The following is a 24,557-nucleotide window of genomic DNA, read 5'->3' on the forward strand; positions in this document are numbered from 1 at the left end:
ATCCTGTTTACCATTGCCTACTGCTGAGGATAGAATCAACTGAACTCAACATTATTAGGTCATAGATATAAATATTCTGTCACTAGAAGTTTAAAATATGTGTTTGGTGTGATTGCACTGCCATTCTGGTTTTAGTGAACTAAGTTAGTAGAGCAATTTTCCAGGCAAAATAGGTGGAATATTGACTATTTCTAGGACTACAGCCAAGGATGCTCTTCTGGATTCAGTATTATTTTTTCAAACACTGTTTTTTCATTGCTGTTCCTCGTACCTTGAGATCATGTCTGAGATCATCTGAACTAGTGTTGCGGCTTTAGGTGCTTCATGATCTGTGCATATAGTTTATCTCATTGGAAGACCTTAAAGCAAAGGTAGGCTTGACAAAGAAATGCTTCATCATCATAGCTTTATTTTTGAGAGTATGTAAAAGCTACATATCTTTAAATGTTATGAAATGTAAGAGGGTTCCTGAGAAACACTTCATCTGATAAATTTGAAGTGTCCTGTGTGGACACTGACAAACTTCCTCTCTCTTTCCTGTATGTCCTTTCTATCTGTGAAGTTGTACCTGTATCTGAAATAGTACTTCGTCTGTTTTGTAGGAAGTCAGTCTATTTTGTCTTATGGGACAGTAAAGTGCTCTGTATCCCTCATGTAGTTGTGGTTATCATACTTTTGTGTGTCTTGTGTGGTACAAACAATTTCTCAGGAAGGAGGACCAGCAACTGAATCAGTTGAAAACCCTGGGTAATTGTCACAGATATTCAAGGAATTATCGAGTGTTATTTCACTGCTAAGTACCGGAAATATTAAAAAAAAAAAAAATATCTCAGACAATTTCAGCGGTGCATTCATAATTGGATGCAGTCTTTACCTCATTATTTCTCAACTGTTGGACTTGAAAACAAGGCACAATACTATAGCTACCAAATACTGTATATGGGCATATCATATGTTTAATGTATAGAATTATTTTCTCATATAAAGAAGTTCAACCATGGGTAGCTGAAAACATTTCAACCTTGTGAGTGCAACCAATAGGAATTGTTATGTGCTGTTCCTGTGTAGTCTTTTTGTAGTACTAAAATCTTGCTATTCTTTCTTACGCTCTTCAGTGCAGTTTCTGCTGAGTGTGACTGACTATTCATTTGCAGTCATAGTATATTTGGGTCTCAGATACAAGAAATTGTGAAATATGTTGCAAGTAATTGTGTTCTACAATATAAAGATTGTATTGATAAGTTTCTCATCACTCTTCTTCCTAAAAAATATATATGGCAGATAAAAATACTCTTGTGCCATCTGTATGTGTACTCTACTTGACCCATATTTTATTGAAATTATATATTTTCGTGCTAATACAATTTCTTTGATTTCTTTTTTCTTTTCTGTGTGCATGTCTGTGCTCTGTAGTTAGGTACAGTTGTAATGTTGTTGCAGTGTCGTGATATTTCTTATAACTTGGTTGACAATATTTGTTTAAATTAAAAGAAATTAAAAATAATCTCTAGTAGAATTCCAGTGTTTCAATATGTCATGATATTCTAGAGAAGCTTTCTTGCCTTTCCTGACAAACCACCACCTGACTGTACATTTGGTGGTGAGCTAGCTCATTTGCATATAAGAATAGAAAATGTTAACATTGATCAGCTAGGGGAATGTATTTTTGAGAGACTGGATAGATGATTAAAATGTCATGATAAACCCTGGGAAGAACTGAGTTTAGGGAAGTCGAGATATGCAGAGGTAACTGATAACTACTCAGTAGTCAAAGCGGGAATTCAGCAGAAATACTCAAGTTTCCTATTTTTCTTCTATAAAATGTCCTGCTGTATCTTCTGAAGCACTGTTATCAATATATGCAGACTTGTTCTTATTATTTGGAGTGTATACCCTTATATTTACCTTTCTTTCATTGTGACATGCACATACTATATTTTCAGGGGAAAAAAAAAAAACCTGAAACATTCTCAAAAGGTAGATGTTAAATGTTAAGGTAAAAACACAAGCAACTTATACTTTGAGATGCATATATTTTGATTGATTATCTGGTATAAGACATAGCCAAAATAGCTGTATTTCACTGAGCTATAAATAACTTAAAGGTCTTATCAGCAGTAGAACACATTATAAATTTAATTTTATTTAAAATTGAGCATTATCAGCAGCAGAAAGAAATGCTTAAAATAAGTAGAGGAGGAATTTACAACTGTTCCACAACTGTCCTAGGTGCTTCTCATTCTTTTTTCTTTTTCTATCTATAAATTATTTTTATGTATTTTTCATACTTTGATTTATATCATGTCTTCTTTTTCTTAAAATGTTATAGTCAATGTTGATAGACACTGTAAAATTCATAGTCAAGTCTACACCATCTCTCACTTGATCTTTACATCTTTAAGATGTTGGGAGCAGCTCAAATCCAGTGATTTGCATTTTTTTAAAAAATTTGTTTCTCAAAGAAAAGGCAGAGTATATATTTGGAAATAATTCTGAGAACTACGTTTTAAAGAATTATATGAACAATTATGAAAGGATATTCAGAAGGTTAGTACTCAAACAACACCAGCAGTAGATCCCACAAGGAGTATACCCTAGCTAATACAGTCATTTATCTTAGAACAATGTGATATATAGGTAACAATACGTGTGATTTCCAAGTAAATTAAAATTTCTGTATAAACCACAGGTTTGAATAGCAGAGGAAGGAATATGAAGAGATAACACTTTTCTGTAATCTCTAGAATTAAAAAATGGTTTTGGCCACTATAGGATAAAGCTGTGCTGCATCATGAGAACTGCTTCTATTTCTTTGGCAAAGTCATGGGAGAATTTATTGCTAGTTCTGTATCGCTACTGGAATGAACTGCACAACCTTTCTTATTTTAAAATAAAATTCCTTTATTCCTTGGCCATTTTGAGATACCTTTTTCCTTCTCTTTTCCCTGGTAAAAAATATGTGTGTGAGAGGACTGTTTCACTTCAGGTTTAGTTTTTAAAAAATCCTGAACTAGCACAGATAAACAGAAGACAGTATTTTGACTGAACCAATGTTTAGTATTTGTTCTTTTATTATAATACATGTTAAATTAAAGACAGCATGTTTTAATTAGGTTAGATAGTGCATTTTAGTTTATGTTTGTTTTGTTTATGTAACATTTTTCATGTTTACTTCACCACCTTGTTGCTTACCCTCTTCCTGTTTCAGTCAGTATAAATTCTAGGTTCTCCTAAGTGGATATTCTATACTATTTTTTTAGACTTTTCCCCCAAGCTAAATTAAGATGGAGATGCAAAGTTGAGAAATAAAGGTGTTAAGTTTCTATGGGTAAGCTAAAATCTATTTCAGGTGCCTTTCCATGTAAGGTCCTTCACTTACATGTCATTTGCATAAGAGTCTTGCTGGCATTTAGCCTTACTTGTAAACATAAATATTTACTTGTGCTAACAAAATTGAATTCAATCAGATGGAGATAGTGAGTTTGGCAACTTAGGTAGTAAGAATTGTTATTAGCCTTATTTGTATTATTTTGTTGTATTTAAATACCTGTTATGAAGTTTGACATACAGCCGTGTTTATAGTATCCCAGAATCACAGAGTAATTGAGGTAGGAAGGGACCTCTGGAGGTCTTGTCCAAACCCACCTACAGCTCAGGCAGAGTCACCTACAGCCAGTTGCCCAAGACCGTGATGCTCAGGTCACAGAATGAGAAAGGAACTGGAATTCTTGGACAAATAGTTTGGGAGGGTAATTCATGCAGGTTGTAGCCAGGTTTCTGTCAATGCCTAAAAGTAAAGGCTGTGGGCTGAGTGAGTTCTGGCAATCAGTAATTAGTCTCCATGTTGTGAGGTTCACTGTCTTTGATTTACAACGCACTCAATGCTCAGTTGAAATGCTGGTTGTTTTTGTTTTATTTTCTCCAAGAAGTTTTCATTTCAGAAGAGCATTCTTAGAGTTATTTGTATGTATTTTAACACACTCAAGCTATTAAACTGTGCAATGACTATTTTATAGGGTAGAACCCTAGCTCTTTTGATGTCTTTGTTATTACTGTAGTGGGTGTGAAGATTTCACCCAATCTGATGCTTGTGGAAGTTGAAAAATCAAACTCAATTGCTTTACATACCCAATAGAATGAAATTGGAGGATGATCTCATTCTTAAATCTTTCGGTTAGTCCAGGTCTAACCTCTTATGGTTAGTTCTTTTTGTTTTCTGTTATGTTGAGGACGTAGACATTGGAAGTTGCGCTCATTTTCCTTTTCAAAGTTGAAAGACCATTCCAAATTTAAAAAGCTCTTGTATGCAGTGTAACTTTTTATTCTGCTAAAGCATCTGTTTGCAGTTGGTAAACAAGGAGTTGCACAGTGTATTGTGAATTAGGCTTGCAGCCTCTAGTTAACATTTCTGTTATGTACCTGTTGGCATTCCCACAACAGATAACAAAAAAGGAAGTGCAGAAAGAAAGTGCAAGCTCTGGAACTCATTTTGCATATTGAGAAACTCATGTCATTGTAGGATCTGCATTGATGCACTGTGAGGAGAGGTTGGATTAGCAGATTTTTCTTGTTTGGTAGACAGAATTGAAGTGTTGTGTTTTCTTGTGATAGTAAAACAATTTAAAACCAAATTTGAATCTTATGATAATTATACATGACTATTTTAGTGTGTGTAGAGAAGTTGAGGTAGTTTAAATACTAAGTACAATATCAATATTTACACTTACTTTTCATTTTGCTTCGTATATCTACCTGCTTTACACTTGATCAGGGACAACAATGTAGTCCAGGTTTTAAGTTTGTATTGCAGTTGAGTATCTTCACAGGATTATTACATTATTATTATTATATATGAAACACATTATATGTGTTTCTTATATAACATATATATGTGTTTGCATACATACCTCATGCAGTGAGGTATGTATGCAAATTTTGTTTAATTTTTTTCCTGGAATCTTTTTGCTTTAGATAGGCACTGCGTTATGCAGCAACTGCTATGTTATATAGTAAAATAGGTATCTATTTTTACAGACTCTAAATACTTCTTTAAAAAACTGATCAAGCTTGGGTAAATTCTTTTCAGGTCAAAACAGAATTCAACCAGTTTTGAGTAAATGGAATGGACTTCCTTAGGAAACGCTGTTAAGTAGCAAATGTGTTAAATCTCTGTGCTTCTGAGTACAGAAGCACTTGTTGCTTTGGTGACAGTAGCTGAGCAGGTACAGAATGGTAACTATTCTGACTTTGCTCTTTAGAATTATTCATTTATACTTTTATTTTATTTTATATTTTTATTGTAGAGCCCTTTTTCCAAGCAGAAGATTCTTTGCAAAATCTTTGACTTGTATAATGCTAATACAGTTTCAGCTATGATTCCAGTTGTAAGAGGGCTTGTCCAGCAGGACTTCTAGTGGTGTCATCTTCAGATCCAGATTCCTCTGACAGTTTTCCATGGATGTTTTGAAGTCCTGGCTTAAGTAACATATCTAGATACTAATAGTGAGATGCTAGTGCTTTGTATTTTTATTAAGCTTGTATTTGCTGCCGTGAAAGGAATTACACTACTTGATTGCATTGTGAGGGGAGAGTTCTTATAGGCCCTTTGAAGGCTCTCAGCCTTAGTTTCAAATAGACATTGCTACTATATATGTGAGATTAACACTTAAAAAGTAATTTCATTAGATAAAAATGGAATGAAATGGTGTATGCAGTCTTCACTTAATTTTCTTATTTAAATTCAATTAATTTTTTCCTAACACTTCTTCTCTATTTATGTAATAATGCCCAAAGGTGAGGTCCTAATATGTTTATCATTATGCAAAGCACTTCTTACCCTTAATTTAAAAATAATGTGTATTTAGGGCATGGAACCTTAAAAAGGAAAAATCACGCCTACTGACAAATCTGTCTTACTCCATATTTTAAAGCACCATTACGGTCATCACCAAAATCTTTTTCATAAATAGTACTAGAGTGCGAAGGACCCAATGATCCAGTGGACACTGGTATTTTATATTTTTCAGGAGCACAGTGGAGCTGAGCTGATCCTGCCAACTTCCTCTACGTTTTCTGGGACCATGAAAGAACTGGCAACCCTACCTTTTAACACTGACTTATTTTTAGCTCATTTCTGTAAACTATTCATCAAATCCCAAGATCAGAGAATCATTTGTCATAATTTGTAAGACACTTTTAAGAAGGAGCTAAAATGATTAGAATTTCAGGCACTGGCTATTGTACTTGCATCAGTTTCACAAACATTTTTAATATTTGAATACTAGCAGGGGAGCATAAAGACTCAAGATTGAAAAATCAGTTATCTAACACATACCCCTTTCAAACAAATTGTTCACTTAAGGAAACTAATGTATTTTTCTGTACAAATAATGGCCTGAAATTGTAAATAAATATTGAAGTTATTTTATATTTTATGTATTTGGTGTTAATTTTATTTAAATACTTGCCACAGATAAGTGCCATTTAACATATCTTAACATTTGTGTGATTTAGCTCACCTTGTTTTGTAAGGTGCATGCAATTAAATTTTTCACACCTTTTATTTGACATTTTTGTTTTCACTAAGATTAACTCTGATTTTGCACAACTGCATTTATAACACATTGTTGTTTGACTAATGAGAACCTTTCATGTGCTTTTAGTAGGAGTTAGATTATTATGCTTATGGCACTGCATTATTGTTCTCTTGAACTAAGTACGGACTGCAACATCAATAAAGCCATGGCTGCTTTAACATTGGTGGTTTGGAATTTTACCAGGCAATGCTGTTCACTTTGTTGCAATTAAGATGAAAAGATTATTTTTATTTTTTTTAAACAAAACCTACATAAACTAATTTATGTTGGGTTTTTGAGATAATGTGACCCACTTGTGTGAATAAATAGGAGTAAGAACAATAGTCTCTCCACCCACATCCCTGTGTTCAAAATCTTGACCTAATGAAAGCAGACAGGGGAATATTAATTTGAGAGCCTGATTTTATGGAAGTGATACAGTATAGACGATCTTCATGGTATTGTATTGATGACTTCAAGAAATCAGTTTCAAGTCAGAAGAATTCCATTGTATATGAAAACTCACTTGAATTATATCTTGGACCTATTTGTTGGTCTCTTTTTCTAAGTTTAATTTTGGACCATGTGTAGAGTCCCCAGGCTCATCTGTTTAGGTCCCATATTAATTAAATGTTTTCTGTATAAGCAGCATGGAAAAAATGCTCATACGAAGTCCATGAGAAATGATCGTGCAATTGCTGATATTTTTGGTTTGGTTTCACAGAGGAAATTAACGTATACTTGTGTGTAGTTTTAAGTGATAGCATGCTGTGTTTAGAATTTTGCACTTTCAATAATTACTGATAATATACGTTTCCTTTACACTTAAGCAACTTGCAGAATTTTCTCCAGTAAGGAACCCTGCGTACAGTCTCCTTCTTAAATGCAGATGCATGTACTCAGTCTTGCATTCTCTTTTATACACACATGGATGCAGGTACAGGATGAGATGCAGTTTTGATTAAGAGTTAGGTTTATTATATTGAGCAGATATGTTCATATCTTTCATTTGATCCAGAAACGTTTACTGTTGTAAAGGCTTGTTTTATGAACTTATGTTCATTTTTTTCTCAAATAGTTAAACATGCTTTCAAAATTAAAAACAATAACATTCATTAATGTATTCAGCAATGGTAAAATCCAATGTAAAAGTAAAAACTAAGTTTTATTTACTACTTTATTTTCCTGTTTTTAAATGATACCCGTACATAGAAAGAGATCATGAATCTTTAAATTCTCAGATTGTATTTTTTTATATATTTGCTTTATGTTTTTATTTAAAATATGCATGTTTGGTACGTACTTGTTTATAAAAGCACAAGTCAGTGTGTTTTCTTCATGTGTAATTTTGATCCCAATTAGTCGACTTGTCATACTTTATAGATACACTTCTAAAAGTAGTCTTCAGTAATTATAAAACTGAGTATGTTATTGGTTAATGCATTGGATAATAGATAATTTTACTTGACTACGAGGACACAATTCTTGCATCAGAGTTTCCGTTCTGAAAATTAACGTAAAAACAAGATGAGGAGGGACAAATCATACAATAAAAAGTAACATTTTAGCTAAAAGCATCTATCAAAACTATAGTCTGACCAGTGTTTGTTCTGCAGAATAAGCTGTATCAAATCCAGTCCAGCAATTAAATGATGGCAAAGCCCTCTTACTGCAGGTGTAGTGTCAGATCACTTAAATTAGATTAAAATTTTCAGTTCTCTGGGGTAGATGCTGTGTGCTTATTTATAAATTGAATAGATAGGTGCACAGCCATTTGAAGCAGTTTGGTATTAAGAGAGTTCCATTGGAGTCTTTCCGAAGCTGTTACACTGCTTAAAATAGGAAAACCATTTGTTTCCTTTACAGGCAGAGAATTAAACACAAAAGTTTTTCTGCCAATATTAATATTGTATTCTTAATCTGTTGTTGATTACATGCAATAACTGCTACAGTTTTATTAGATGACTGATGGAAAACGTAGAAAATCACAGCGTAAAGGAAGTGATTAAATCTTCCTATAGCCAAGGTCTGATCGTTACAGGAGAACTGCTATAGAAAAGGGAGAGCAGGTATAGAAGACCTGTGCAATATAATTTCTGAATATCTCTGAAGGAAGAAGATGATACAGTACTGATGATTTTGTAGATTAGCTCTCTTTTGTATTCCCTCCCCACACACTGCCACTTGTCTGTCTGCCCTTCTGAACCAATCTATATTTTCTGTGTAGACTCTTTAATGTTGCATAAGAACTTGCCACATTCTAGCAGCAAACGTGACATTGAAGTATTTAAAATCCCTAATTCACCTGCAGAGTTGCTAAGCAAGCAAGACTTGAAGTTTTGAAATTGAGCTAAAGTTTACAAAAAGGTGAAAAAAAAGGGCAATAATTGGTCATTGCCATTTCAGAAACCCCTATGTAGAAATTTTAAATAAACCCTGTGTTGATATTGAAGCTGCCTGGGCATCATAAAAGCAAACTTGCCTCTCTTTTGGAAGAGGAGCCAGTACCTTGATTTATTACTTTTATGGTATTGTATGGCTCAGTTTTTGCTAGGACTGACCACTTTCACTTTAAAATCACTAGAGTATGTGTTTTCTAGTGGTTCTATAGTGTAATGTGAAGAAGCCTTTTGCCAGTAACTATTGATAGTTTGACAATTCCATATATCTCTCTTCTTTTAGTGATGGTTGTTGAAAATCATGGTCACTTGATAAGCAACGGGTGAAGATCAATGGTGAAAGATTCTACAGAGATAAATAAATTCAGGAAATTCAAAAGTTTAACTTCTGAGCTCAGTACAGCATAATTCTTACATTTCTATAAGTGTAACTGAGAAAAACTTACAGTAACAAAATATTCTGTATATGATTTCTGAGTAATGTATCCAATTTTCGTTAATTATGCTTGAGACTTAAATTAAATTTTATTGTGAGAATTTTCCCATATGTTTCATGGGAAATACTGAATAGATTTATACTAATTTGGTATTCTGGAGTGATGACAGAGGTCTGCAAATGTCCTACCTTCTCTGTCTGACTCACACGGCTTTGATCAATTAAGTCTTTGGTATGTTGAAGTTATACTTTACTTTTCCTTGGCCAGTGATAATTACTGAGAATTCATTTAGCTTGATAGCAAGTATGCTAATTGATCTGCGTTTGGAAGTTCTGTTATTAACTAGTGCAGTAAGGCCATGTTAAAATGTATTTTAATACTAAAGGTGTAACTAGTAAACACATTATTTCACATTTTGTGGAAAGCTACCTGTTAACTTGAATGTTAGTGTTTTTATCTACTTAGATCATTCTGTCTTACCTTTCTATCTTTGGCCTTTTAGGGAAAAATGTTTGTTCTAGGTGCTTGAATCTTCACATATTTTGAGCTAAATTACCTCAATGTCTGCTCTGATATTTACACAAATGAAGATGTGGATTGGAACAACCTTGTCTTAATCACATGGAAGTGGTAATCAGATAAACTAAACAGGAATAGATAGGATAAGACTTAATTTTAGAATTTTATCTAGATTTATCTGGGATAAACCATCAGTCTTGTGCTTGATCTATTCCCTCTGAATTCTCATGTACTAACTAGAATACTTTTCTCTCTACCCACTAGTCGTTACTGTTGTCTTGGATCTTGTTGCATTCGTCTAATACTATAGAAAAACAAGACTGGAATTACCACTTGAGGCTATGCATTAAATAGCCTAAATAACTTCTGCTTCAGAAGTTATTGGAGAAGCAATATAGGATCATCATTGAACTATCATAGGTTTTTAAACACTAGGGTTTTGTGACTTTTACTGTTTGCTTTTTGTTTGGTGCTATCCTAAGTGGTGCCAAACCTTACAGCTCTTCCCTGTTGAGTTATTGTGTGCCTTTTGCTTAACTCCAGGAAGATAAAAAACATCTAAACTAAGCTTTCCTGAACTTCTTTCATATAGTCATATCTGGATGGAAAATGGTCATTGTGTGTCAAGTCTGTTTTATTTTAGTTTTGAGTCTGTAATGTCTAGTTAGCAAGAGTGAATTATGTGTGGGGGTTTTTTTTAATGATCCGTTTTGTCTGACACACTTGGTCAGCTGCTTGACACTTGTGGTGAAAAATTATTACTAAAGAGATAAGTAGCTTAAAACCATTTCAAAGGGATTGGATTCTAGGCCAGTGACCTTCAATTTGGCTCTTTATATGGTATAAAGTTGGTGTAGAGAGTTGTCATCAGGATAACATGCTTATAGTTACTTGCATGCATTTCATAATGAATAATCTTTTTATTACCTAGATTCAGTAAATTGTGGTAACAAGTATGGCGGGTTTAAGTGTGTGAAATGCTATGGATTAGTGCATGGCGTGACTTCAGAGGTAAAAGCAGGAGTCTTTCGAATTTTGTATTTGCTCTTAACTCTTCCTAAGTGTAAATGTTCTTGTCCTACTAACTGGGGTGTCCATGGATGTGTCACTTGCACCACAAATTTACTTTTAATTTGTTAAAACTGCTGACGCCTTTTTATTTTTTTTTAATAACAGAGAATGTGTTTTCTCCAATTAAGCTTCATTATCTTGAGATAATGAAATGATTCTGTTTTATTGTTTTGGAAGAACTACTGTGTTTGTATTTCACAGTGTGAAACATGAGGTGTGTGGGAACACTGGGTGGCCAGGTAATACAATATTTAGCCAAATTTTCACAGCACAATTAGCTTCTGAGTGTCTTTAGAACAATCTGGATAAGAATTATTTCTGACCTCATTTCACATGAATACTGTTTTCCTATTGAACTATCAGTAGGCTTGATAAAAGCTCATTTGTAGTATATATTTATATTTCTAAGTGTTTACATGTTATGTATTACATACCTCATCGAGCAAAGGTTTCAGGCATGATTTCAAGCTGCATAAAACAGAATTTGTATTATACAAAACGATGGCTTTGATGTCTCTAGGACTTGAATAAAGGTGTCTTGAAGCACCTCTGACTTTTATGCATCAGAAGTATGTCAACTAATACAGTATCTACGCCTTCAAAAATCTTCTACAGTTAATTATTCTTATTCTTGCCTCATAAATTAGTTGAATGTTGAACAAATCTTTTCCAGGTGTATTTTTCTGAGATTTTTAAAAATTTTTGCTTTCAAAGTTAAAATAAGTTATTGCTGCTTACCAATGAAAAGACTCATTCAAAATGCTATGTTTTTATTTCCCGAATTAACTAATATTGACAAGGTTGTCCTTCAGAGGGTTGTAATACAGTATTTAATTATCAACTTTAGTTTCCTTTAATAGCCTCTGTAACAAGATCATAATTATCTTGCATATAATCATTGGCTGATGCACTTAGCAGCCCATCTATGATTCATTCTTTGCAATTACTCACACTCTGTAGCCTTGAGGCGTAAAGAACTCCATGCTTTTCTTGACAATTAAGTATTGTTAAAGGTATTCTAATTTTTCCCATTCTACTTTGACAATGTCCTTGAATCTAGTTAGGAGTGGCATCTTCTAGGCTGTGTGAGTGTTCAGTCTCAAATAACCAAATAGTTATTTGGTACTTAAACTTTCCCTTGGCTGTCCAAATTAATAACAAGCAGTTGGATGTCATACATGGGTACCAAATTGTGGTAATTGGAAAATTATCTAAATGCCAGATAAACCAATTAAGAAGATATAACTACTTTTCAGTTTAGAGAAAAGTATTTTGGATAACATTCAATAATATATAATGAAGTCTTTAAAGTGTTAGCAGTATGAGCTATTTCAGCTTGAACTGCAACAAGATCAGCTCTTACCGATCTTGTTAATGATAGCTCAAATTTGCTACATAATGAAATATTGAACTTGTTTTTAGTGGGCAGAGGCTGTCAGTTTCTTTTTAGTTCTTGTGGATAATAGAAAATAACAGAAGAGCAAGAACTCTCCAAGCCTTCAGTTTTATTGTGATGTATATCCAATAAAGTTGTGAAGAAAAATACGCAAAGCCAAAGATATCTTATGTCAAGTAATATACAACTATTAAAAACTGAAACCATCACAGTTTAAATTTCGGTAAAACAACAGCATGCTTTTTATTTTAGCGTGGTAGTGTTTATAGGCCTTTAGTTCTAATATCTTCATGTTGATTGCAGTAAATTAGCATAGTTGACTTTTCGTCATGCAGTGGGATCATTTTAAAGTATTTTGGAACATTTTTTTATATGAATTTTGCTTATTTTAATATGTTGGAAAAAATCCAGTGGCCACTTTGAATTGGGGTAAGGTATATTGAGAAATTATCTTACTATTTGATGAAAAAATGTGTCTTTTATAAAAAAAATTGTCTATTACCTTTTCCAGATAAAATAAATCAGTATGAATAACCAATATATCAACACAAGAATATTTTAATAGCAAATCAAAATAGATTTTTTTTTTTGTAAAATCTTTTTAGATTAACTAAAATGATGGCTTCTTACCTGTTTAGAAATGTGCAAGCATGAGTATAGATGTATTTTGCGTGCTTTCTGGGTGCATGGTGGTAGCATGTTTTCTTACTAATGAAATTTCTGAAGTTTCATAAAATACATTTTAGCTTACCACATTTCTGCCAGCTTCCAGGCATAGTATCATTATCTCTGGTGTTGAATTTTTTTATTTATACTAGTGTTAAGCTTGAGATAGATTAGTGTTCAATTTCAACTACTTTTGATAAAGTCCATACATTCAGCTTTTGTTAAATTTAAAACTCATTAAATTTCTCTACTCTTAAAGCTGAATGTCAGTTGCCAGCAACTGGAACTATATAATTGTCAGGTATCTCAGTGGGATATGTCTTTGAAACTTTAAGCAAGAAAGTCTAATAATTTTCCCCTAATCTCCTCACCTTAACATCACCCTCCAATCAAAAACTAACTAAATTTACCTGAAGTCATGGCTAACTGGGGAAGTCCCAATGGACTGGAGGGCAGCAAACGTAGCACCCATCTACGAGAAAGGCAGAAAAGAGGATCTGGGAAACCATAGACCTGTCAGTCTGACCTCAGTACCAGGGAAGGTCATGGAGCAGATCGTCTTGAGAGCCATTACAAGTCATATAATGGACAGCCAGGGCTGTCCTAGTCAGCATGGGTTTATGAAAGGCAGGTCCTGCCTGATGACCCTGACCTCCTTCTATGACAAGATGACCCGATTATTGGATGAGGGAAGGCTGCAGATATTGTCTACTCAGACTTTCAAAAAGCATTTGACACTGTTCCCCATAGAATTCTCATGGAAAAACTAGCTGCCTATGGCCTGGATGGGCATATGATCTGCTGGATCCCAAGCACTGGCTGTATGGATGGTCCCAAAGAGTGGTGGTCAATGGAGTTAAATCCAGCTGGCGTCCGGTCACAAGTGGTGTCCCTCAGGGCTCAGTGTTGGGACCATTTCTGTTTAACATCTTTATTGATGATCTTGATAAGGCGATAGAGTGCATCATCAGCAAGTTTGCAGATGACACCAAGTTAAGTGGGAGTGTTGATCTGCATGAGGATAGGGAGGGTCTACAGAGAGACTTGGATAGATTGGATCGATGGGCCAATGCTAATGGAATGTGCTTCAACAAGGCCAAGTGCCGGGTCCTGCACTTGGGCCACAACAACCCCATGCATCACTACAGGCTTGGGGAAGTGTGGCTGGAGAGCTGCCTGGCAGAAAAGGACCTGGGGCTTCTAACTGACAAGCGACTGACCATGAGGCAGCAGTGTGCCCAGGTGGCCAAGAGGGCCAATGCCATCCTGGCTTGTATTAGAAATAGTGTGACCAGCAGAAGCAGGGAGGTGATTGCCCCCCTGTACTCAGCACTGGTGAGGCCACACCTTGAGTATTGTGTCCAGTTCTGGGCACCTCAATACGAGAGAGATATTGAGGTGCTGGAGCGAGTGCAGAGGAGGGCAACGAAGCTGGTGAAGGGCCTGCAGAATAAATCTTATGAGGAGCGGTTGAAGGAGCTGGGACTGTTTAGTTTGAGGAAGAGGAGGCTGAGGGGAGACCTCATCACTCTCTACAACTACTTGAAAGGACACTGTAGAGAGGTTGGTGCTGGTCTCTTCTCACAGGTAATTAGCGATAGAACAAGAGGGAATGGCTTTAAGCTGCAACAGGGTAGGTTTAGGCTGGACATTAGGAAAAAATTCTTCATGGAAAGAGTGGTCAGACACTGGAATAGGCTGCCCAGGGAGGTGGTGGAGTCACTATCCCTGAATGTGTTTAAGACTCGTTTAGATGTGGTGTTAGGGGATACGGTGTAAGGGAGAACTTTGTAGAGTGGAGTTGATGGTTGGACTCGATGATCCCAAGGGTCTTTTCCAACCTAAATGATTCTATGATTCTAAATAAAAGACTCTTCCCAGCATTCCCCAAACGGCATGGCATCCTAGGCTTCTTGTCATGTGAGTTGTAGACAGTTTCTGATCAGTTTAATGGTATGTAAGTATCCACTAGCTGTCACTAGAAAAAACCCCAAGCGACAAACTTCTGGATCCTCATGTTAAAAACACCAGCATTTTTATATGGCCATAATGTGTTAAAGCTTGTTCATTTCCTGTACCATGTAGTCTGTGTAGTGATATGCTAAGTTTAGTGGCGTTCTAGTTCTGATTTGTGGCCTTTTTGCAGATTATTTTTTTTTTGCTTGAACCTTAGTGGTGAATTTCACAGGGATGCAGTACTTACTTTGGACATACTTTGCCAAGCAGTCACTATTTTACTGAGAGCCATTTAGCCTCTCTTTTTTAAAAAACAAAAAAGGGGAAAAAAAATAATTGTTGGAGCAGCAGAGGAGGACTATGTCACCAAATCCTGACTTAGACAAGGTTTTCCTTATGAGGCTTTAACATTCTTACTTTTGCCACCCTGAAAATCTGTATCTCAGTTTGGACTTGGGGCTGGGCAGCATATCTATTTGCTTTGTAGTTACTTCTGCCTCAGTTACATTTTGGTCTATTCTTTGCAGTTTATTCTGCATTGTGCATGCTTGCACGCACTTCCTCTCTCTGAAATACATTATGGAGTACAATCTTGTGCTGTCCCAAAGCAGGAGATGAAAGCTTTGTGGTCTAACAATGAATAGAGGTCATAAATATTGTAAAGTTCAGTCTTGTATAAGCACATGATATGAACTTTATGGACACGCGTTAGTTCTACATTTTGCTATTGAAATAGCTTTTAAGCTGAAATACAAGCTGCCCTTACTCTGAAAAGCAACTGTTGTATGATTGGCATGTTATAGTAGAACAAAAAGGCAACTTTTGTTTTAGTTTTAGTCTTCAATTGAATGTCTCATTTGCCAGTATTTAGAATGTATTATTGTGGAGAATAAGAGTGTTAGTGTTTGATTTCTTCCAGATCTTCAATATATGATGTTGTGATAAAAGCTGTAAAAATATATAATCACTAGTATTTCGAACTCAATACAGAAGACTACAATGCAACGTAATACTGAAGGGAAAATTGTTATTAATGTATCTTTAAAAGCATATTTTTGTAACACTATTATAAATCTAGTTCCACAACATGCAGTGTCTTAATGAGGCTGTCTTGTCATATTAGAGTGGTAAAATAAAACTGCCTTTAAAAGAGATTATTCTCAAGTCATAGGGTTTGTTTTCTAAGGCAGATTACAAATGAACATGCTGTTTGTGTGTCTTGGATTCTGAAAGATTAGGGTAGTTATTTTTCATGTAACTCTACTTTTTGCTTTCAAAACACTGAGCAGGTGTTTGAAGACTCGCTTCTACTGTACAAGTTTCTGCTTTTAACTAAAGATGAGAACTAAATTGTCTAATTTAGTTTTAGCTAATTGTACAATTTAGACAATTTAATTTTGTAATTAAACAAACTTAATTGTCTTAGACAATTTAGGTTAAAAGGTTTATTGAAATGCCTTTCCAAAAGCATATGAAATTGCATGCATGTATATGTATTCATATTTATATAAAAGTAGGAGTTCCTTTGCAAACAAAATGCTTTTAAATATTTTCCCACTTGCCTCTGCAGAATTTTGGCTGACCTTATTCACAAAGTGAAACATTTTCTATTCAGTTACATTTTAGTTATGAAGAACTTAAGTGCTGCAAATAGCTCCACAATAATTTTTCTCCCTTTTTCTATTTTCTATTCACATGTGTAAGAGCAGCCAAACTAAATAATTTGTAATGTGTGTGGACCTTGTCTTCTATAAATTATTTTCTTCTGTTTCAGTTTTAGTAGTTGAGAAACAGGAAATACTGCACAACTGTTATTCCTTATTACTGAAGCAGAAAGCAAACGTGGCAAGAAAATCAACATGATTTAAAAAAGTTTGAAATACAATTCTGTCTTTTATAGTGAACTGTACTTCCTTTTAAAAACTGAAGTGAATGCACTTGAACTGCCACTACTGCACGACTGTGAATATTTGCATTCTATTCTTTACTAAATTTCAATTCAGCAATCTAACTCTCAGGGGGAAATGCTTTGGATATGAAGTCATTAATGTAATACTGATGTTAAGGAACTCAGCTGAAATGTGACTTCAGGAATACCAATGTATAGTCTGCAGTTCTGTTTTGATAGCTTAATTAACCTAAGGTTGTGAGTTTGAGTATGCTCATTGGGCATAGTTCTAAAAAACAGCAGTTACACACAACATCCTCCTACTTTCTTCCTTTCAAGCCCTTGAACTGATTATTCCTTCTGTTCTTCACGACTGGTGTATATTCTTTACGAATGAACAACGTATGTTCGTGTCCCCTGTCTTATCTTTGTTTTTTCCAGGTGTACCAGATTCTTAGTGTGAATTTGAGAATTAAAAATTAATTAATTAAATTTAAATCCTTAGTGTAGATATTGGCCCTTTATAGAGGTAGAATTTCGTGTGCTACTGTGAAGGTCACGTCAAGTTTAGGAAGGGTTCCTATTGCTTGTTTATTTCAAAATCTTTTTATATTGTTAAAAACCCCTTGCCCTCCATTGCACCTAAATGCCATGTACCGCAGTAGAAGCAACTCCAAAGTCTTTCTTAAAATGAAAATTTTGTGTGAAATTATAAAAAGGACTGTAAGCTTTATATCTTTGCTACCCTTCAATTTTTTCTCTTCGTTTTAGATAAGTATTGCCAAAGAGATGAGCAGTCATCTGTTTTCAAATACCTGATGCCAATTACAAAAATAACTATACATTCTCTTCTGCAAAACCATGCTTACTATGGGAAAATCAAATCAAATTCCCTCTTTTAAATACTTTTAGATTTCACATGTCCTGTGATATATTACAAAACATTAGTTCGTACTGTGAAAGTATATGATAAAGTACAGGATACATAACCAATAAAGCACATCCAGTCATTCCTATAACAATGGGAAATATAAGAGTACACGGAAGACAAGATAATTGTCAGAGAAGATAATAATTCTGATTATATGTGTGTATGTATCTATTTTTTTATGTATTGTTTTTAAGATAAAAGAAATAGATTATTTTAAAACTTTTATGGAAATTGGCTTCCAATAAAAAAAAGAACTTAAGTCTCTTGTAAAATCGTGGAATGGATATATAACCATACAACCCTTAGAAGGAAATTCTATTTGTGGCTATGTGTTGAAGAGAGAAACTTCAGGGGAAAAAAGTTGACAATAGTTGTATTACTGCAATAGACTATAGAATGCCATAAAAAGAATGGATTTATAGCTTGTTCAGTGGAGCAGCAGATGTAACTTCTCTATGGAAATATTTTTCCTGTTATCTGTTAGATCATATTAATTATATTGGGAATAAATACATGAATACCCAAATGTTTTAATTCCTCTCTAATAAGTGGAGTAGCTGTAGTTTAGTAGTGTTTGTATTTGTTTAAATGCGTATTTCGTTCATGGAAAGATTTACTCAGTACTTTCACCTCAAATTTATATCCATTTTAATATTGAAGAAAAAATTTGCAATCCCCGACACTTACTGTTATCTTTCCTGAATCTTTTGTCATCAGATTTCTCCAAAACTCTTATATTTAATAGGATCTGAAATAAGTATAAATATAGCATTTTGATCTTTTCATAGAAGTAAATTTATTATCGCTATAATGAATAACCATTTTTGACGTAGTACATCAGCTTCATGCATTTAGTTAAAATACCGAGCAATGGATAGTCAATGTTTCATTAAAAACTATAATCACGCTTCTAAATAAACACTTAGATGAGGGAGTTGCACTTTGATATATGTGAAGTTTGAATTATGGTATTTGCAGAATTAGGAAGACAGTTCTGCAGTGTCAAAATATAAAACCAGGCAAGGTAACTAAACATACATCTTCAACTCCATCAAGTCATTTTAAATGAAAGATAAATCTGCATTAAATATATTAGGAATATTTTTAAAATTTTCTGGAGAGAAAAATCTAGATATGAGCGTTTCTTCATAGCTTGAGTATTATGTATATTCAGTGGGTTTACAGAACACCTAATGTGAAGCAAACTATGGATTTCATGATTAAAGTAATTATTTTTTAATTTTTTTTCTGAATATTGGGAAGGTACTGGTAGTAACACTGACCTGTTGCTACTTTTTCTACTAAGAGAAAAGATTTTTTTTTTTTCTTCCCACAAAAAATAAGGAAAATAAACTTTTTCATCTGGTTTACTGAACTTTAATGAACAAATACATATATAATATATACACTCAGAACTAACCTAAATCGTTGTGTATGTGCCATCATATCTAAAAAGAAAATGTGCATGTTATTTGCAACTTTTGAGAAGGCTTTTGTCTTCACTGTCAAAAACAGAACTGTCCAAAAGTTGCTGTTGGAAGTGAAGAAATCCCTAGCCCATAGAACTTAATCTGTTCCTTTAAATGCAGCAACCTACATGGTTTCATTTTACCTACACCTTTGCTAAAAAAATAAGTAAATCCACATCATTTTATCCATTTTCTTGATATATGAATTATGATTTTTCTGAATATTTTCCTTGTCTCATGACTAGCTCAATTTCTGTTGCAGTTACAGCAGTAACAGCGTTGTTGTATGGATTTAATGCTTGGACACTTGCCTTGTCTTGCAAAGTTTTGAAATTTGAAGGAGTACCTGATAAAGCTACCGATTGCCTATTTGAAAAGATGATTTACAGAATCAGAAAATGTACACATATATATGTACAAAAGCTTGTGATTCACTTCTGAAAAAGATCTTTTTTTTCTGCTTTTTAACTCTGGTATGGTTTTCATGGAGACTATTTGGATTTGTTTGACTAAAATACAGCCCGTGCTTTTATTCTTAAGTCTAGTTGGAACATAACTAGTAGTGAGAAGAAAATTCTTGATGTTAACGTTCCATAGCTCTTAAATTGTTCCCCTTAAAGATTTGATTGTTCATGTAGTAACCATTAGTATACAGTGTTTTTCTTCATTAACCAAAGAACTTAACTTCAAACCAAGAAAATCTCAGAAATTTACTTTTCTGTAAAATTGTAGTAGAATTATTTTTAACAACCACTTTATCTTTTTGTGCCTACATATTACAAAAATAACCTAACTAAGAAGTCCTGCTATCTAATCAGAGGTTCCAAGATTTTTTTCTGGTATTCACTAGTTTTCAAAATGATCTGCAAAGCATATTAGTCCATACATTCCTAAAAACCTTAGCTCTTTTAGACTTGGGAGAACTAGTTGAAATCTGCTATGCTTGTTAGAGAAGAGACAACATATAAAGTCTTGTAGTCATTACGTAGGCAAAAAAAAAGCAGATACTTCAGTTTCAGAAATCTGCAGAGCAGTGACATGGCGTTCCATTCAATTTTTTACCAGATATCACAGACTGGAAATGTGAGCTTTGGCTGATACTGCTGGGAAGGAGAGTGCGGCAGGCAGCTGTAATTCCCATCCTGTAAAGGTACTGATACTTAAAGTCTCTGTAGTCCAAATTGGTGCACAAAAATACTAAAATGTTGAATTTGGACCTTAGATCTATTTTCAAAGTTCATTTTCTGCCAAACATTCCTAGATGTTCTATGGATACATTTACGATTTTTTGCTTTTTAGATATGAGTAAGGAGAAGATACTTTGGAGTTGCTTGCAGGTTGCTGCCTGAAATACCATCTTCTAGTAAGCAGACAACACTGTGTGGAATGCAGTTCTAGTGTTTTCCTAGGGTTTGACTTGAACAACAGATTTCTGAAGTCAATGATACCCAATTGATTTAAATTAGGGTAAAATTTTATTCCATGTACTTGTAAGCTTGGTTGCTTCAAAATCAAGTTAGCTCTTCTCATTGATTTTTCTGCCTCAGAAAATGTAGCTCAATTTTGAGTTTTATTTTGCTTAAAAAAGAGATTTTCTAGTTTTAGAGTGATTCTTAACAGTGTGATGTTGCTGAAAGGTATTTCAGCACAGGGTGGCTGCAGACAGTTTTTCAAGTATATTCATTTTTCGTATCTTGGTAGGTTTGTCTGCAGTATTATAACAATTACATTGTTATATATATATATAATGTATGTTTCCTACAGAGAAGAATCATAGCGAAAAGTAAATTTATTTGTGAAATAAGATTTTTTTTTTTTTTTTGTGGTATGGTATGCTTTTAAGGAATCGTAAAGCCTAGAGAGTAACTGAACATTAACATGACTCCATCTACTGTAAAACCCATTCCGTTTTATATATTTTCAGGGAGTATGGAGTGGCACAGGAAGGAAATGGCATATCGCTGGAAAGTTGCTCTAATTCAGCACAGGATTCTTGTGAGAAATTCTTCTAATATTACATCATCCTATTCTGTTTTTTGCAGTTTGCAGTCTAATTTCTTCATTTTTTTGTGACACTTTTGTTCACATCAGTAACCACATTAATCTAACAGATTAAATAGGCTTTCATCAGTGTTGGCAGTGCACATCTAGTAGCGTGACAATTTAGTACTATATGTTTTGTAGTACTGCATTATGTGAGGCCGTATGGGTTCAGTAATAAAATTATTTTTCCTTTTTAATAAAGTTTGCTATTTTTAACATTATATTTCACTGGATAACGTGAGATTCAACAAACAAAAATAAGTCTCAGCTGCTTCCAGTCCAATGAATATTTCCGACAATAATATAAGTAGCACTTCAGTAGAGGCAAAAACAAAAAACAAAACAAACAAAAACAAACCAAGAAAAGGAGTGAAAAAAGGCAATTCAATAGTTACTTCAATTATACGGCAATATTTTTTTTCTTCAATTCTGTTTTCTTTTGACTGAGCTTACTACTTTTCTTGGATTTATGATTACTTATCAAATTTTGTTTGTAGCTTGAAGGAAGGTACTTTCTTTTTTCTTCTTCTATAATGTAAAAGGAGAGCCTGAGAGATTTTTTTTTTTTATTTTTATAGGTACTGACTTAAGGTCAGCAGTGACTTCAACAAAACACGTGTTTTCAGGTATAATAGCAAACTCACTCTGTAAAATTACCCAAAGCATGGAAAATTATTAATATTAGGTTTTCATCATAGAGTTAGAAAAATGTATACATAACACAAAAAATATCTCTTAATTAAGGAACTGCTTTATACTGCTCTTTTTTTCCTTAGGTAGAAGGCATTTCTAGATGATTAATTAAGATGAGCATGAAAAACTATGGCCAACTTTATAACCTTTAATTGAACTCTCCCTGCAGATTTATAAATGGAATGTCAGATGGAAGTTATCAGTGCATTTTTTTTCTCCTATCTGCAACCCTCAGAAATAGTGTTTTTCCTCAGAAATAGTGTTTTTCCGATATGTTGTTTTGTGTTTGGAAAATATAAGCTTGTATTTTTTTCCTGCATTTTAATGCATTTTGTACAAAGCAATTCCATATACCTAATTGGGTACATGGTGTGTACCAATACTGAGTTAATTCTATCTTCCTTTTCTTTGAAGCTTGTCCATTGCAGCTTTTGTTCTATTAGTTGGTGATTTCCTCCTATTAAAACTGTATGACTCTACTGTTTCTTGCCTCCCTCTCTCTGTTCTTCCTGAACCACATATGTACGCAATTTGTTCACACTCATTTCAATTACTGAATATGGCTCTGTGGTCATGATCAACTACAAAAAACTGTTATCCATTTGTGACTTTGTCTTCAAATATCTCATATTATTTGGTAGATTGCCTGCCATCATCTCATTTCAGTCAGTGTGCCAGAGATTTCCTTCCTAAAATTCTTTATTTACTTGATATAAGTGATCTTACACACAGATTCAGTCAGGATTGTGGTTTTTGTTTCTTTCTATGACTTGCATATCTAGTTTTCCTGTCCCTGATTCCTAGGACACCTTGTCTTGACTGTGCTCATCATCTTATAGATACTCTACTTGGAGCTTGAATAAGTAATTTTAAAGAAGATCTCAGTTCTCTTCACACGCGCTTCCTTCTTACCTATTTTTGGTTTACTGTGGATAACCTATCCTTTCTTTAAAAGGATGTAACTTTTGTGTCAAATTGCATAGTCAATCTATGGAATTTCAGATTGCATGTATCTAAACTTTGCTGTTTGTTTGTAAAAACCTTCAAATGCTTGTTCTTCTTTACAGGTTACCAGAGCCTTATCTAGGTCCTTAACTTCTGTTTCTTCAAAAACCTACTTCCAAAGTCATTTGACTAAGGTCTCTGATCACAGCACTTCAGTTCCATTGCTTTCTAATTCTATACCCTGTCAAATGCAAAATGTTGTTCCTGCTCATCAGAGTTTTCTATACTTGAACTCCTTTTCCTAGAAAGAATTTTACCATGTTGGACTCACAGCCTTTGTTAATAACTATAATTGCCCCAAGCAATGTGTGAACCATTGCATGAAGAAAGCTTTTCTTAAAAACATTTGAGCTTTTATATTCTTTTCCAAACCTATTTGTAGACTCTGTCTTGATTGTGAAGTTATAAATGCCAATGATTATAGCTGGACAGATGCTGTACCTTATGAATTATGAGCTACTTTCCCTTTCCCGATTTTAAAGAGTAAACCACACAAAAATAAAACCAAAATGAGATGGAAATATCTGAATAGTTTGTTTCAGTAAGTGCTTGTGTTCACTTTTGCTCTAAACACTGAGACTTTTCTTGTACTGCTTTAAATATTTTCTTCCATCTCTTTTCTGCTAGAGTATAGTTCCACAGGTTTCCATTAGTATCTGCTGCCATGAGGTTCAGATGTGAGGAAAGTGAGAGGGAAGAGGAAAGAATCTTGATATGAATATGAGCAGCTAATTATAAAGTCAACATTAAGCTAGAATAAACGTCTTAAACTCATAGTAAAAATGAAGGATGAAATTATCAATGTGAAGAGATACCTTTTCCATTTGCAGAATTTTTGTCCTGTTGCTTTGATTGTGTAGAAGATTCAATAATAAGGATTATTTTGTGTATGTATTTTAAATATTATATTGTGGTTATGTAATAGAATGTTTAAGTGCACAGAAAACAGATGATATTTTGTCTTTCTTTTCTAAGGTATTACTGATCACATACAAGAAGTATGCTACTCTTCTGAAAGCTATGCTTTGTGGACTTCTGTTGAGTTTCGTGTGTTAATAACTGCCATGTAATTAAATTGGGAAACAGGCTGTTCAGCACATAAAATCAGATACTTAATTTTCTTCTCTATAATAGATGAAAATTTTCATGTTCAAGCATTTTAGTTTTAATGCTTAGTGTATTAGTCATGTTAAGAATGAAGGTAATTTTTACCTTTGTAAGTAAAATACTTCAGGTTTAGTGCAGAAATGCATCTATATCTGAATATCGGGTATATACAAATAGTTTCTGTTCTGTATTTTCATACATTACAATTTAGTTTGCAAGGTCATGGTATTTAGAATACATTTATAGAAATGTACAGAGTTTTCATAGTGTTGAAGAAGTGTTTCAATATACAGTAACCTCTTTTGCTTTCTGCTATGTGGCTTATAATAGTTATTTTATGCTGATTTAATGTCTTCCTTGAGAATACTTTCAAGGACATCTTTGATTAGATTGATCAGACTT

The 24,557-nt window shown here is 33.9% G+C and overlaps 1 protein-coding gene across 8 annotated transcripts in view; it reads left to right on the forward strand.

The window, feature by feature from the left end:
• Nucleotides 1–24,557, forward strand: part of NOVA1 (NOVA alternative splicing regulator 1) — a 157,792-nt gene that overhangs the window by 40,194 nt on the left and 93,041 nt on the right. For 2 of the 8 annotated variants that reach the window (XM_054197635.1, XM_054197637.1), the window contains 3 exons: nucleotides 20,373–20,457; nucleotides 21,232–21,302; nucleotides 21,929–21,976. The exons of 2 other annotated variants lie outside the window; for them this stretch is intronic. The gene's annotated coding sequence lies outside the window, so the exon portion shown is untranslated. 4 more of the 8 variants (XM_054197636.1, XM_054197638.1, XM_054197633.1 and 1 more) reach the window with 4 other exon arrangements.

The sequence above is a fragment of the Rissa tridactyla genome, chromosome 4 (assembly GCF_028500815.1).
Source record: "Rissa tridactyla isolate bRisTri1 chromosome 4, bRisTri1.patW.cur.20221130, whole genome shotgun sequence".
Lineage (NCBI taxonomy): Eukaryota > Metazoa > Chordata > Aves > Charadriiformes > Laridae > Rissa > Rissa tridactyla.